This window comes from Triticum urartu, chromosome 2A (assembly GCF_056163025.1).
Source record: "Triticum urartu cultivar PI428250 chromosome 2A, HENAU_Tu73, whole genome shotgun sequence".
Taxonomy (NCBI): domain Eukaryota; kingdom Viridiplantae; phylum Streptophyta; class Magnoliopsida; order Poales; family Poaceae; genus Triticum; species Triticum urartu.
Window position 1 is genome coordinate 733610133 of NC_141874.1, and position 12710 is coordinate 733622842.

The 12710-nt window shown below is 43.3% G+C and overlaps 2 pseudogenes; both read left to right on the forward strand.

Annotated features, from left to right (window-relative positions):
- The first annotated feature begins 1440 nt into the window (after positions 1-1440).
- Positions 1441-5259, forward strand: LOC147987352 (G-type lectin S-receptor-like serine/threonine-protein kinase B120; annotated as a pseudogene).
- A 2079-nt stretch (positions 5260-7338) lies between these two features.
- The window catches only part of LOC147987353 (putative disease resistance RPP13-like protein 1), a 58934-nt pseudogene continuing 53562 nt past the window's right edge, over positions 7339-12710 (forward strand).

Sequence of the window (12710 nt, forward strand, 5' to 3'; positions counted from 1 at the left end):
GCATGGCTGCGTACGTGACCACCCTCCACCGGCTCTGATGATATCAAAGCAGTGCGTTATCCCCTGCTGCGACGAGCGCGTGATCATGAGGTTTCCCGGTCACCCTCTCAAGCTGCCACTGTACTCCAGTTTGAATTGTTAGGGAGTAGTAACGATTTTCTTTAGGCGTACCTGTAGCAGCGTTCAGTCTGAGACTTGTTGGCCTGCTCTCATCAAACCGTCAGCACTAGAAGGTCCATGAAAAGAGCTGTTCACATTGCCGTCACTGTCGATTAGTCTCGAATCCGGACTTTGCCACTTTGATAATCTTCAAATCCTTCGAGATGCCCATGTCGAGCTCTCAGTGGCCTCTCATAACCCTATATACAACCCAGAAATAACACAAGCCATACCAGGCTACCAGACACACGTCGCTGTACCACTGTACCAGTGTGGGTCAAGCTCATGACTCATCAGCCAAATATTGTCATTTGAGCACGGTCAAAAACGCTGTTTAGCTTGAAGAACGTTCTGTGCCTTAGCTTCGACGCTTTGGACTACACGGAACAAACTGGCTATTGAGGAAATTATCTCGTTCCACCCTTCTAACTATATTTTCAAATGGTTTCTATTTTTACAGCAATGGTGGCCTCTAGGGAAGAGGAAAAACAATGATGTGATGGCAAACATTCTTCTCAAGATCAAGCAGCTTCAAGCCTACCATAGGAAGCTTGAGCCAGATCAGTCCATCTAGTTTGCCGTTCTAGCGCTCTTCTATGAGTTGCGCCTTGTATCTGCGCGTTTTACGTACCTTTGCTTTAACTTTCCATCTTGTTGATGCGTGGTCTCCAATAACTCTAAGTCTGTATCATGGCCATTGCTGGCTTTATTAATTTTAAAGTCGGTGCTTCTTGTGCCTGTTTCTGAAAAAAAACATTGAGCTTTTCTTTAAGTTCAAAAATATGGATTTTTACGGGCTGAATAAAAAAAAAAATTGTACACGCATGTATAGCAATGTAGTATATCGGGCCAAATTTTCATCAATAGCTGGCTCTTTTTTGTGGCCGAGTCTCTGCGTACGCGTCCACACCAGCTTACCTTTCTCCACATCTCTGGAGATATTCATCCGGCCGTAATTAGTACTGCAGCAAGCAAACCCACACGCCGTTACGTTTCTCCTGTCATCCTCTCAGTGTGGAGCTTAGACTCCAATCTAGCCCTGTAGTGACGAATTTTCTTTGAGCGTGCAGCACAGTCGTTGGACTTTTGAGTCTGCAGCCTGCTGCCGGTCGTCTGGCCATATGTGCTATATATATGGTCTATTTCAATTGTCAACCTTGAGGTATTTATCTATACCGAAGACTTTTGAGTCTGTTCTGCCCCTCCGATCCTGTGCTATATATGGTGTATGTCGACCTTGATGTTTTTATCCTTATCAACTAGTTCCATTAGTTCCACACTTTGCCATCTCTCGGCCTAATGACCATGCACTACATCCCCATCTTCTTCCTCCTTTTCTTGAGTTCATTCTGCAAACCCGATGACCAGCTCACACAAGCAAAGCCACTCACCGACCGCGACACTCTCATCTCCGGGAGTGGGGACTTTTCTCTGGGCTTCTTCTCCCCGAGAAGCTCCAACAGGAGTTTTTACCTTGGCATATGGTACCACAGCCTCCCCGGGCCACGGTCCGTCGTGTGGATCGCCAACCGAGACAGCCTAATCATCAACCCTTCGTCCATGATGCTCACGGTAACTAACAATTCTCGCATGGTATTATCTGACACTGAAGGCCGTAATATTTGGATGGCAGCAAGCAATATCACCACTGGAGTGGCAGGAGCTTATGCAGTACTAAAAAACTCGGGGAACTTTGTTCTCCGTTCATCGAACAACATGGACATATGGCAGAGTTTTGATCATCCAACCGACACAATACTTCCAACCATGAGAATCTTGGTGAGCTACAAAGCACAAATCATCGCACGCCTTGTTGCTTGGTAGGGCCTGGATGACCCATCTTCTGGGGACTTCTCATGCAGCGGCGACACAAAATCCCCAGACCTTCAGTTGGTAACTTGGAACAAGGCTAGGTTATATTGTCGTATCATTGTGTTGGACGGTGTGTCGGTGTCCGGTGGCACACTAAACAACACTAGCTCCATCTCGTACCAAACAATTGTCACCTCTGGAGACGAGTTCAATTACAGGTTCACTGTTTCCAACAACTCACCATTCAGGCGCATGATGCTTGACTACACTAGCAAGTTGAAGAATCTACGTTGGGACAATCACTCTGCGTCGTGGATAGTCATCAATGAGCACCCCAATAGTGCTTGCGATCTCTACGCCTCTTGTGGCCCGTTTGGCTACTGTGACTTCACTGAGGCCATTCCAACATGTCAGTGCTTTGATGGGTTTGAGCCCGTCGACAGTAGTAACTCTTTTAAAGGATGTCAGAGAAAAGAAGCTCTGGAATGCAGCAAGAAAAGTCATTTCACGCCTTTTCCTGGAATGAAGGTTCCTAACATGTTCTTGCATATACGGAACAGAAACTTGGATGACTGTGCAGCTGAGTGCATCAACAATTGCTCGTGTACAGCGTATGCTTATGCCGACTTGAGTAGCGGAGGTGCTATGGTAGACCCATCAAGGTGCTTAGTTTGGTCAGGGGAGCTTATTGATGCTCAGAAGGCAACCGGTAGCGAGAACCTGTACCTCCGACTTGCCGACTCTCCTGGTATTCGGTATCCCATGCCCTCTTTTTTTTACCTAGTCAGTAGTGTTTTTAATACTCTATTGCTAGTATATATATCAATACATATTTGACCCAAAAGATGTAGTACTATAAAAATAATTTCCAAAAAAATCTAAGCATACCATTTTCAAGATAACCAATCTAAATATATCAAGCAGTATCAGTAGTTAAAGTTTTAGAAGTTCCATATCCAAAACATCACGTTGTTTAGAACTGGAAGGAGTACATAAAAGGAAGGTGCTCTTGTTTAAATATACACGGCATTCCATTTAACATCATTTTACAATTGCTAGGTTGTTCAATTACTTCTGGCCTTCACTTTCAAATTCAACTACAATTCTTTCCAGATTCCATGTCTTAACTTTCCCAGGAGAATTTTCACCCGCAAATTTTTTTCTCCCAGAAGGCCATAGCTAGTTACTATTTTTTCTCTTGAATTAACAATAATGGCCAATGCATATTTGCAAAATCAACTACCTTTTTTTAAGATGACCAAATCTTTGATTTACCACCTGCCCTGGTAGTTCTGGTTAAGAAATAACGTTAGTCTAGGTGCCTAATTAGCTTCACTAATCCGTCATGATACTTATGGAAGTTAATTCTGAATTCTGATTGGACGCATTTCTGCAGTCGACAAGAAAACCAGTCCAGTAAAGATTGTACTCCCCGTTATATCATGTCTGCTACTACTGGCATGCATAGTCTTCGTCTGGATGTACAAATATAGAGGTAGAGTAAAAAAATATCCTCTTGTTTTCGACATATTATATTAGTGCAAGAGTTAAGAAAAAGGGTGGATGTCCTAATCGACAGGAAAATGGGGAAAGAAGCAAAACCAGAAGAAACTGATGCTAGGATACATTAGCACATCCAACTCACTAGAAGGCAATAATATGGAATTTCCATGTTTTAGCTATGAAGACATACTTTCAGCAACAATTTTTTTCTCGGATTCCAGCTTGCTTGGACGTGGAGGTTTTGGCAAAGTTTACAAGGTAACATGATGTACTAGCCTTGTCATTCGAGGTACAAAGGAAATAATTTTAGAGTTGAAAAGTATCTCAGGCTCAATTGGAAAACACATTTCTTCATGTTAAAATATTACACATAGTGTTTGGAAAAGTTTGTTTCAATTTTTTGCTCGGTTGAAAAAGTTTGCTCATGTAGGGCACACTGGATGGTGGAAATGAAGTTGCGTCAAGAGGCTTAGTAAGAGTTCTGGACAAGGTATAGTGGAGTTCAAAAATGAAGTAGTTCTCATTGCAAAACTGCAGCATAAGAACCTAGTCAGACTTCTCGGCTGCTGCATTCATGAAGATGAGAAGTTATTGATCTACGAGTACTTAGCTAATAAAAGTTTGGATGCCTTTCTTTTTGGTATGTGCTAGTTTGTTGATTACATACTTTTTTTACATTAACAAAAATGATACTCATGATGATCTGTTTCCTTCCATATTGATCATGAAAGATCATGCACGAAAACATGTGCTCGATTGGTTGACACGGTTCAAAATAATTAAAGGAATAGCAAGAGGCCTTCTTTATCTCCACCAAGATTCAAGATTAACAGTAATTCACAGAGATCTCAAAGCAAGCAACATTTTGTTGGATATAGAAATGACTCCTAAAATTTCAGATTTTGGTATGGCAAGAATCTTTGGTGCAAACCAGAATCATGCTAACACAACCCGGGTCGTCGGAACATAGTAAGTAACTGGTGTACTAATAAACTCTTAGCGCTCTAGTTTATATGGTTTAGTATAGTTTGTTTTGTACATTCCTTGCTAACTTGTTGAATGTTTTAAATAGTGGTTATATGTCCCCTGAATATGCAATGGGAGCTGCATTTTCTGTGAAATCAGACACTTATAGCTTTGGGGTTCTTCTCTTGGAGATTGTTAGTGGCATGAAGATTAGCTCACCTCAGCTCAACATGGAATTTTGTAGCCTTATATCTTATGTAAGTATTGCATATTCACCATTGGGCTCTTTGCCGAGCATTTTCTTGCCGACACTTGGCAAAGGCAAGTCTTTGGCAAGTATTCGTTTTCTGCTGAGTGCTTTTTAGCCACACTTGGTTTAGGAGGGTCTTTGCCGAGTGTACGACATGATGCACTCGGAAATCACCTCAATCCTTGTAGTGAATATGGGAATTTTCTAATTAATCTCTCACCCAAACAATATATTTATTAACTTGATCATGACTTCATGCTATTGGTCAGGCCTGGAGATTATGGGAAGATGGAAAAGCTACCGAACTGGTGGACTCCTTCATTGCTGCGAGCTGCCCACTTCATGAGGTCGTACGGTGCATTCATGTGGGACTCTTGTGTGTCCAAGACCATCCAAATGATAGACCACTAATGTCCTCGGTTATGTTTATGTTAGAGAATGAAAGTGCAGTGCTTGCACCTCCAAAGCATCCTGTATACTTTGCTCTAGGTAATTATGAAGGTGAAGAAGCCAGGGAGAAAATGAGTTCCACAAATGAAATGAGTATGACAACGCTCAAGGGTCGTTAGTTTTTGCACAACTTAATGTGCATGAATTTTAGTGTACATCATGGGTGGAGTTAGCATTAAAGCATTAGAACTATCTTTATTTTTTTTGACCCAATGATTTGGCAGAGGTGAGCCAATTAAGCATTTGGTTTGGCTGGGCCCCTGGTATACATAGTTGTATGCTTTATGATTTACTCTCTCTATTCGAACTGAAGTGTTGCTTAGGTGGCTGCAATACACTACTAGGAAAACGGTTTTTAACGATGGTATATGCGGTCGTTAAAAGTCGGATTGTGGTCATTAAAGTTCATTAACGACCACGGTCTACTGGTCGTAGTAGGCTCCGTCGTTAAAAGTATAACGACCACATAGCTTTCGTGGTCGTTCTTCTCGTAACGACGGGATGATGTGTTGTCGTAAATCCCAAGTCAATAACGACCACAATTATAGTATTAACGGCCATTTTTTCGTCGCTAATAATGTTCGAATGGCGATCGCTAATTTTTCATGGTGATCAAAGCATCATACCACGTTATATACCATCTCCGATCAACCACCTTAGAATCGCAAACGATCACATTATGCGACATCCAACATTTGAATTAACAAAAGCCTCTTTTATCTTTTATTAATAGACAAGAGAGAAATTGACAAAATTCCACCATACAATTCTACAATTAGTATACCATTTAAGAAATTTGGGTGAAAATCACTCTTTACATGACCACGGTACTACCTCATTTCTAATTGGAAAATGTGATAATATTTCTAAATCTTCAATCGAGAGGCACCATCCTTGTTTGAATGGATATAATTCTTCAGCAGCGATTACAATGCCTCCTCATTCTTCTATATATTATAAGCTTGATCATCAGTCCTAAAAAATGTTGGGAAATTTAATGAAAGTCAGTCAATGTAAATAAGTTGGCACAAAGTATAATACCAGATAAAATCAGTGTACGAAAACAACTAACTTGATCGTAATTAGAAGGCATCAATGGTTATAGGCATAGAGAGCATCGATATGTACTAATATGAATGATCATAACAGAATTCAAATGCAAACATCCACAGCTCTTATTCAAATCAGACAATAGCACCTACCGTCGGGAGCAGCTGGAAACACAATATATAATGAAACAAGAAACCACGGTGGTGCCAAAAACGTTTTGTTTTGTTTTTTGTTTTGCTAAAGCTAATTAAAGTACACAAAGAGTATGCTGGAAATACAGAACAATGAGCTAGTATTTTAGGATTAGAACTTGTAACCAAGTAGGTTAGCTTGTGTTAATCCTAGCTGCCACATATACGTATGTATATCCATTTGTAAACATTTAATAGTGAGAGGAAATAAACGAAAAGAACCAGGCTTGATACAAGCATGTGGCAATATGCCGGTTTGTGTGTGCACGTGTACTAGTACGTTTTCAGCCGTGAGGATCGATCAACGCAAAGATACATCAGGAGCTTTGTACGTGTGTGTTTCGTCAGGCTAGAATCAATTAACTTGATGCTAGCTTTGTACTGCATTGCTTCAGACAGTCTGGGGCAGGAATCAAGCTGCTTGTTCTCTTGTACCAACTCCTCTGCATATAAGTACATCCTATTGCCTACACCCGGCAATGTAAACTTAACTTTCCATGGATCACCATACTATCTTATGTATCCTATAAACCAATTTGGGCATAGATGATACCTCGCGTATTGGCAGACGGTCTGCAGGAAACAAACACCATCTTCTCTGAAGATAAAGTTCAGATTGAACTTAATAGATTTTTCGAGACCAGAAAAAACGGTGATTCTCAAATAGATTTTTCTGATGGTAGTATTCGAACCTGTAGAAACAAAAAGAACAAAATCAGCACCATCTTTGTTGGAACTGATTCAAGAGCAAACAGGCAAATGCGGAACCATCTTCTCTGAAGAAAACAACTTAAGCGATTTTTACCTTCCTAAAATACCTTAATTGGAGAAAGATCATAAAAGAAAAACATGTAAAGAAGAGCTTGTACTCACCGCTCTCCCTAATTCACATCTATCCATAAATCTGCAGCAAGGAACATCTTCAGGGTGGGGACTTCCTTCCTGCTGCGGCGACACATGCGCATCCTTCTCCCCGCGCACATCCTAGGGAAGACCACTCGTCCCCTCCACCCGCCGCCTCTCCATCCTCCTCACCTCAGCCCCTACACCATGCGGGAGGCCGGTCGAGGGTTAGCTATTACCTCTCATGCTCTCCGATGGCCATGGATGGGGGAGGACATGGATGTGTCGCATCTTGATGAGGCTGGATGGACGAGGCGCAACACGGAAGGTGGAGGTCATGCTCGCGGCGGCGGATCGGGTGGAAGAGGAAACGAGAGAGAGGCGGCGGGTCATGTGGGAGATGAAACGAGAGAAGGTCATGTTAGGAAGGAGAGATAATTAAAGGAGAGGTGATTGAGTCAATAACGACCACACCCATGAGATTTTTAAGCCACGAGTAGTTCGGTGGCTGTTACGAGTATATTTGGTAGCCTGATTTTATCGTGCGGGGTTTGCTTTAGTTCTTTTAACGACCAATAGTTTTTTTCCATCATCGTTAATAATTGTTTCTCTAGTAGTGATATTTGTGAGTCTATTGTACTAGAAGAGTTGTGAATAACACAGTGGAGTAACCATTCAGGTTAGGAGGAGGCCAGCCCGGCTCCACCTATCATGGTCCTCGATGTCCAACCACGTAATTTTTACTGATATAAAAGAGTTATATTACAAAACATTTCAATCATCATCAATTCCTATGACTATCACGCCCTTCGATTCGTCAAAAAAGTACTATGCGCTAAAATTCAGAATGCACTTCATCATTCACACTTCACACAAATATTGTTGCCACATTAGTGTTAGATGACACGATATATAACAACCAAAAGTCAAAGGAGCCTTCAGCAACCGAGCATGGGTTTGTGTTTCTCAGGGGTACTCTGATCTCTCTCACTTGAGCAATGCGGTGTGGACTATTTGCTGAGAACTCCATTACATGCTGCTGCAACGGGAGTCATTCTAGTAACCACTCGACATGATACAGTTTTGCATGCAATTGGGGTGGAAGATGTGCATCGAGCTGAACATTGATGCAATCGAGATGCCAGCAGATACATGATGGGAGCTGCTTTGGAAGAGTGTGAACATTGATAAGGAAAGAAAAATGAAAACCTTCGAGAGATAGATGTGGTGGACTACCTCTCACAATCCAGGTTACTGCTAGTGTCTTGTAACTAAATGGAAATCTGAGAAGGAATGGAGAATGGTTTTAAAGAGAAGTGCTTGGTCTATGGGTAATCTTCCAACTGAGCTCAGATGTGCTTTGTATTCGAGTTATGATGATCTACCACGGCATTTGAAGAAATGTTTCCTCTATTTAGCCTCATATCCAGAAGATTGGCGCATATGTCATGATGATCTAATCAGGCTTTGGGCTGCTGAAGCTTTTGTGGAGGAACATGATGAACAACTTCAAGAAGATACAACTGAAGAATATTACTCTGAGTTCATATATAGGAATATCCCACAATCAGACCGTTTACTTGCTGACCATACACTACTAGGCACTAGTAGAAAACAGGGCTATGGTCCAGGCCGGCTCAGCCCATTAGTCCCGGTTCAGTCTAGAACCGGGACCAATGTGGGCATTGGTCCCGGTTCTTGGGCCCAGGGGGCCGGCCGGGCCACGTGGGCCATTGGTCCCGGTTCGTCTGGACCTTTTGGTCCCGGTTGGGGGGACAAACCGGGACCAATGGGCCTCGCTCCTGGCCCACCACCATTGGTCCCGGTTGGTGGCTTGAACCGGGACCAAAGGCTCCCCTTTAGTCCCGACTCATGTCACCAACCGGGACCAATGAGGTGCCTATATATACCCCCTCGCGCAAGAGCAGAGCACAGTGCTCTGTTTTTTCTGGCCGAGGGGGAGAGGGCTTTGTGGTGCTCTAGCTCACCTCCTATGCACATGAGGTGTTCGATGGAATGCCCGAGCCACACTACTTAAGCTTTCTCCTCTCGAAGCTCGACCTCCAAGCTCCATTTTCCTCGAGATTTGTCTAGATTTAGCGGTCCGTCACGCCCCGTCCCCGTCTTCACCGTTGTCGATCACCCGCGCTGATCTCATCACCGACACCACCGTGGTGAGCCTCTTGTTCTTATCTTCTTTCTGAAAGGAAAAATATTCTTACTTGTATGTTTAGATAGATACTTGTATCATTTTCTTACATTTATTATTATATAGTGCGATGGTTTTGGTATCCGCCCCCGTCGGCCCTCGTCCTGTCTATGATTCGGATTTGGTATGTATATTATCTTTATAACTATTGGTTCATTTATTGTTTATGAAAATTATGCCGACCAACGTGACATAGATTTTATTTATCTAGGATGTATGTGAATCGGAAATGCCAACCGACCCTATTGTCGAGAGGTTAAATTTAGTTGAAGAAGAAAACAATTTGTTGAAGGAAAAAATAAAAAAAATTGAGGAGGAGAAGATGATATTGGAGTTGCATGTTGCGGATGTCGTCGATGATCACAAGATCAAGATGGATGCAATGCGCTTGAAGATTAGAAAGATTAGAAAATATGCCATTCATACCGAGGCTTGGTATCATTATGCCGTTGGATCAATTGTTACCTTGGTTGCGATTATGATTGCATTTGTTTTCGCATTGAAATGTTTTACATAGTTTCAATGTATGGTTTAATTAATTAGATGCTCTGGAGAGCTATATGTTATTAGATGAGAACTATGTATGCACTTTGGTTTTAATGTGATGATGAACTTCTATTAATTTAGACACTTAATTATATATAATCCACGCAGATGAACCGGCAATGGATGTACGGTGACAGACACACCCGCGAGTACATTAAGGGCGTGCATGAGTTTCTCGATGCGGCTGAGGCAAACAAGCAGAATGGTTTTATGTGTTGTCCATGCACTGAATGTGGGAATACGAGGTCTTACTCTAACCGTAAAATCCTTCACTCCCACCTGCTTTACAAGGGTTTCATGCCACACTATAATGTTTGGACGAGGCACGGAGAAATAGGGGTTATGATGGAAGACGACGAAGAAGAAGAGTACGATGACAACTATGTGCCCCCTGAATACGGTGATGCTGCAACGGGGGGAGCTGGTGAAGATCAAGAGGAACCAGACGATGTGCCCAATGATGCTGCCACGGGTGAAGCTGCTGAAGATCAAGAGGAACCAGACGATGTGCCCGATGATGATGATCTCCGCCGGGTCATTGGCGATGCAAGGACGCAATGCATTAGTCAAAAGGAGAAGCTGAAGTTCGATCGCATGTTAGAGTATCACAAAAAAGGGTTATACCCCAATTGCGAAGATGGCAACACAAATCTCGGTACCGTGCTGGAATTGCTGCAGTGGAAGGCAGAGAATGCTGTGGCTGACAAAGGATTTGAGAAGCTACTGAAAATATTGAAGAAGAAGCTTCCAAAGGATAACGAATTGCCCGACAGTACATACGCAGCAAAGAAGGTCGTATGCCCTCTAGGATTGGAGGTGGAGAAGATACATGCATGCCCTAATGACTGCATCCTCTACCGCGGTGCATACAAGGATCTGAACACATGCCCGGTATGCGGTGCGTTGCGGTATAAGATCAGACGAGATGACCCTGGTGATGTTGACGGCGTGCCCCTCAGGAAGAGGGTTCCTACAAAGGTGATGTGGTATGCTCCTATAATACCACGGTTGAAACGTCTGTTCAGAAACGAAGAGCATGCCAAGTTGATGCGATGGCACAGTGAGAATCGAAAGAAAGATGGGAAGTTGAGAGCACCCGCTGACGGGTCACAGTGGAGAAAAATCGAGAGAAAGTACTGGGATGAGTTTGCAAAGGACCCAAGGAATGTATGGTTTGCTTTAAGCGCGAATGGCATTAATCCTTTCGGGGAGCAGAGCAGCAATCACAGCACCTGGCCCGTGACTCTATGTATGTATAACCTTCCTCCTTGGATGTGCATGAAGCGGAAGTTCATTATGATGCCAGTTCTCATCCAAGGCCCTAAGCAACCCGGCAACGAAATTGATGTGTACCTAAGGCCATTAGTTGAAGAACTTTTACAGCTGTGGAATGGAAATGGTGTACGTACGTGGGATGAGCACAGACAGGAGGAATTTAACCTTAAGGCGTTGCTGTTCGTGACCATCAACGATTGGCCCGCTCTCAGTAACCTTTCAGGACAGACAAACAAAGGATACCACGCATGCACGCACTGTTTAGATGACACTGAAAGTATATACCTGGACAAATGCAGGAAGAATGTGTACCTGGGCCATCGTCGATTTCTTCCGACCAACCATCAATGTCGAAAGAAAGGCAAGCATTTCAAAGGCGAGGCAGATCACCAGAAGAAGCCCGCCATGCGCACTGGTGATCACGTGCTTGCTATGGTCAATGATTTACACTACGTAATGTTTGGAAAGGGTCCCGATGGACTAGCTGTTCCGAATGACGCTGAGGGATACGCACCCATGTGGAAGAAGAAATCTATATTTTGGGACCTACCCTACTGGAAAGACCTAGAGGTCTGCTCCTCAATCGACGTGATGCACGTGACGAAGAACCTTTGCGTGAACCTGCTAGGCTTCTTGGGCGTGTATGGGAAGACAAAAGATACACCTGAGGCACGGGAGGACCTGCAACATTTGCATGAAAAAGACGGCATGCCTCCGAAGCAGTATAAAGGTCCTCCCAGCTACGCTCTTACGAAAGAAGAGAAAGAAATCTTTTTTGAATGTCTGCTCAATATGAAGGTCACGACTGGCTTCTCGTCGAATATAAAGGGAATAATAAATATGCCAGAGAAAAAGTTTCAGAACCTAAAGTCTCATGACTGCCACGTGATTATGACGCAACTGCTTCCGGTTGCATTGAGGGGGCTTCTACCGGAAAACGTCCTATTAGCCATTGTGAAGCTATGTGCATTCCTCAATGCAATCTCTCAGAAGGTGATCGATCCAGAAATCGTACCAAGGCTAAGGAGTGATGTGGCGCAATGTCTTGTCAGTTTCGAGCTGGTGTTCCCACCATCCTTCTTCAATATCATGACGCACGTCCTAGTTCATCTAGTCGACGAGATTGTCATCCTGGGGCCCGTATTTCTACACAATATGTTCCCCTTTGAGAGGTTCATGGGAGTCCTAAAGAAATATGTCCGTAACCGCGCTAGGCCAGAAGGAAGCATCTCCATGGGCCATCAAACAGAGGATGTTATCGGGTTTTGTGTTGACTTCATTCCTGGCCTTAACAAGATAGGTCTCCCTAAATCGCGGTATGAGGGGAGACTGACTGGAAAAGGCACTCTTGGAAGAGACTCAATAATATGCAGGGACGGATATTCTTGGTCTCAAGCACACTACACAGTTCTACAGAACTCTACCTTGGTGACCCCGTATGTCGATGAACACAAGA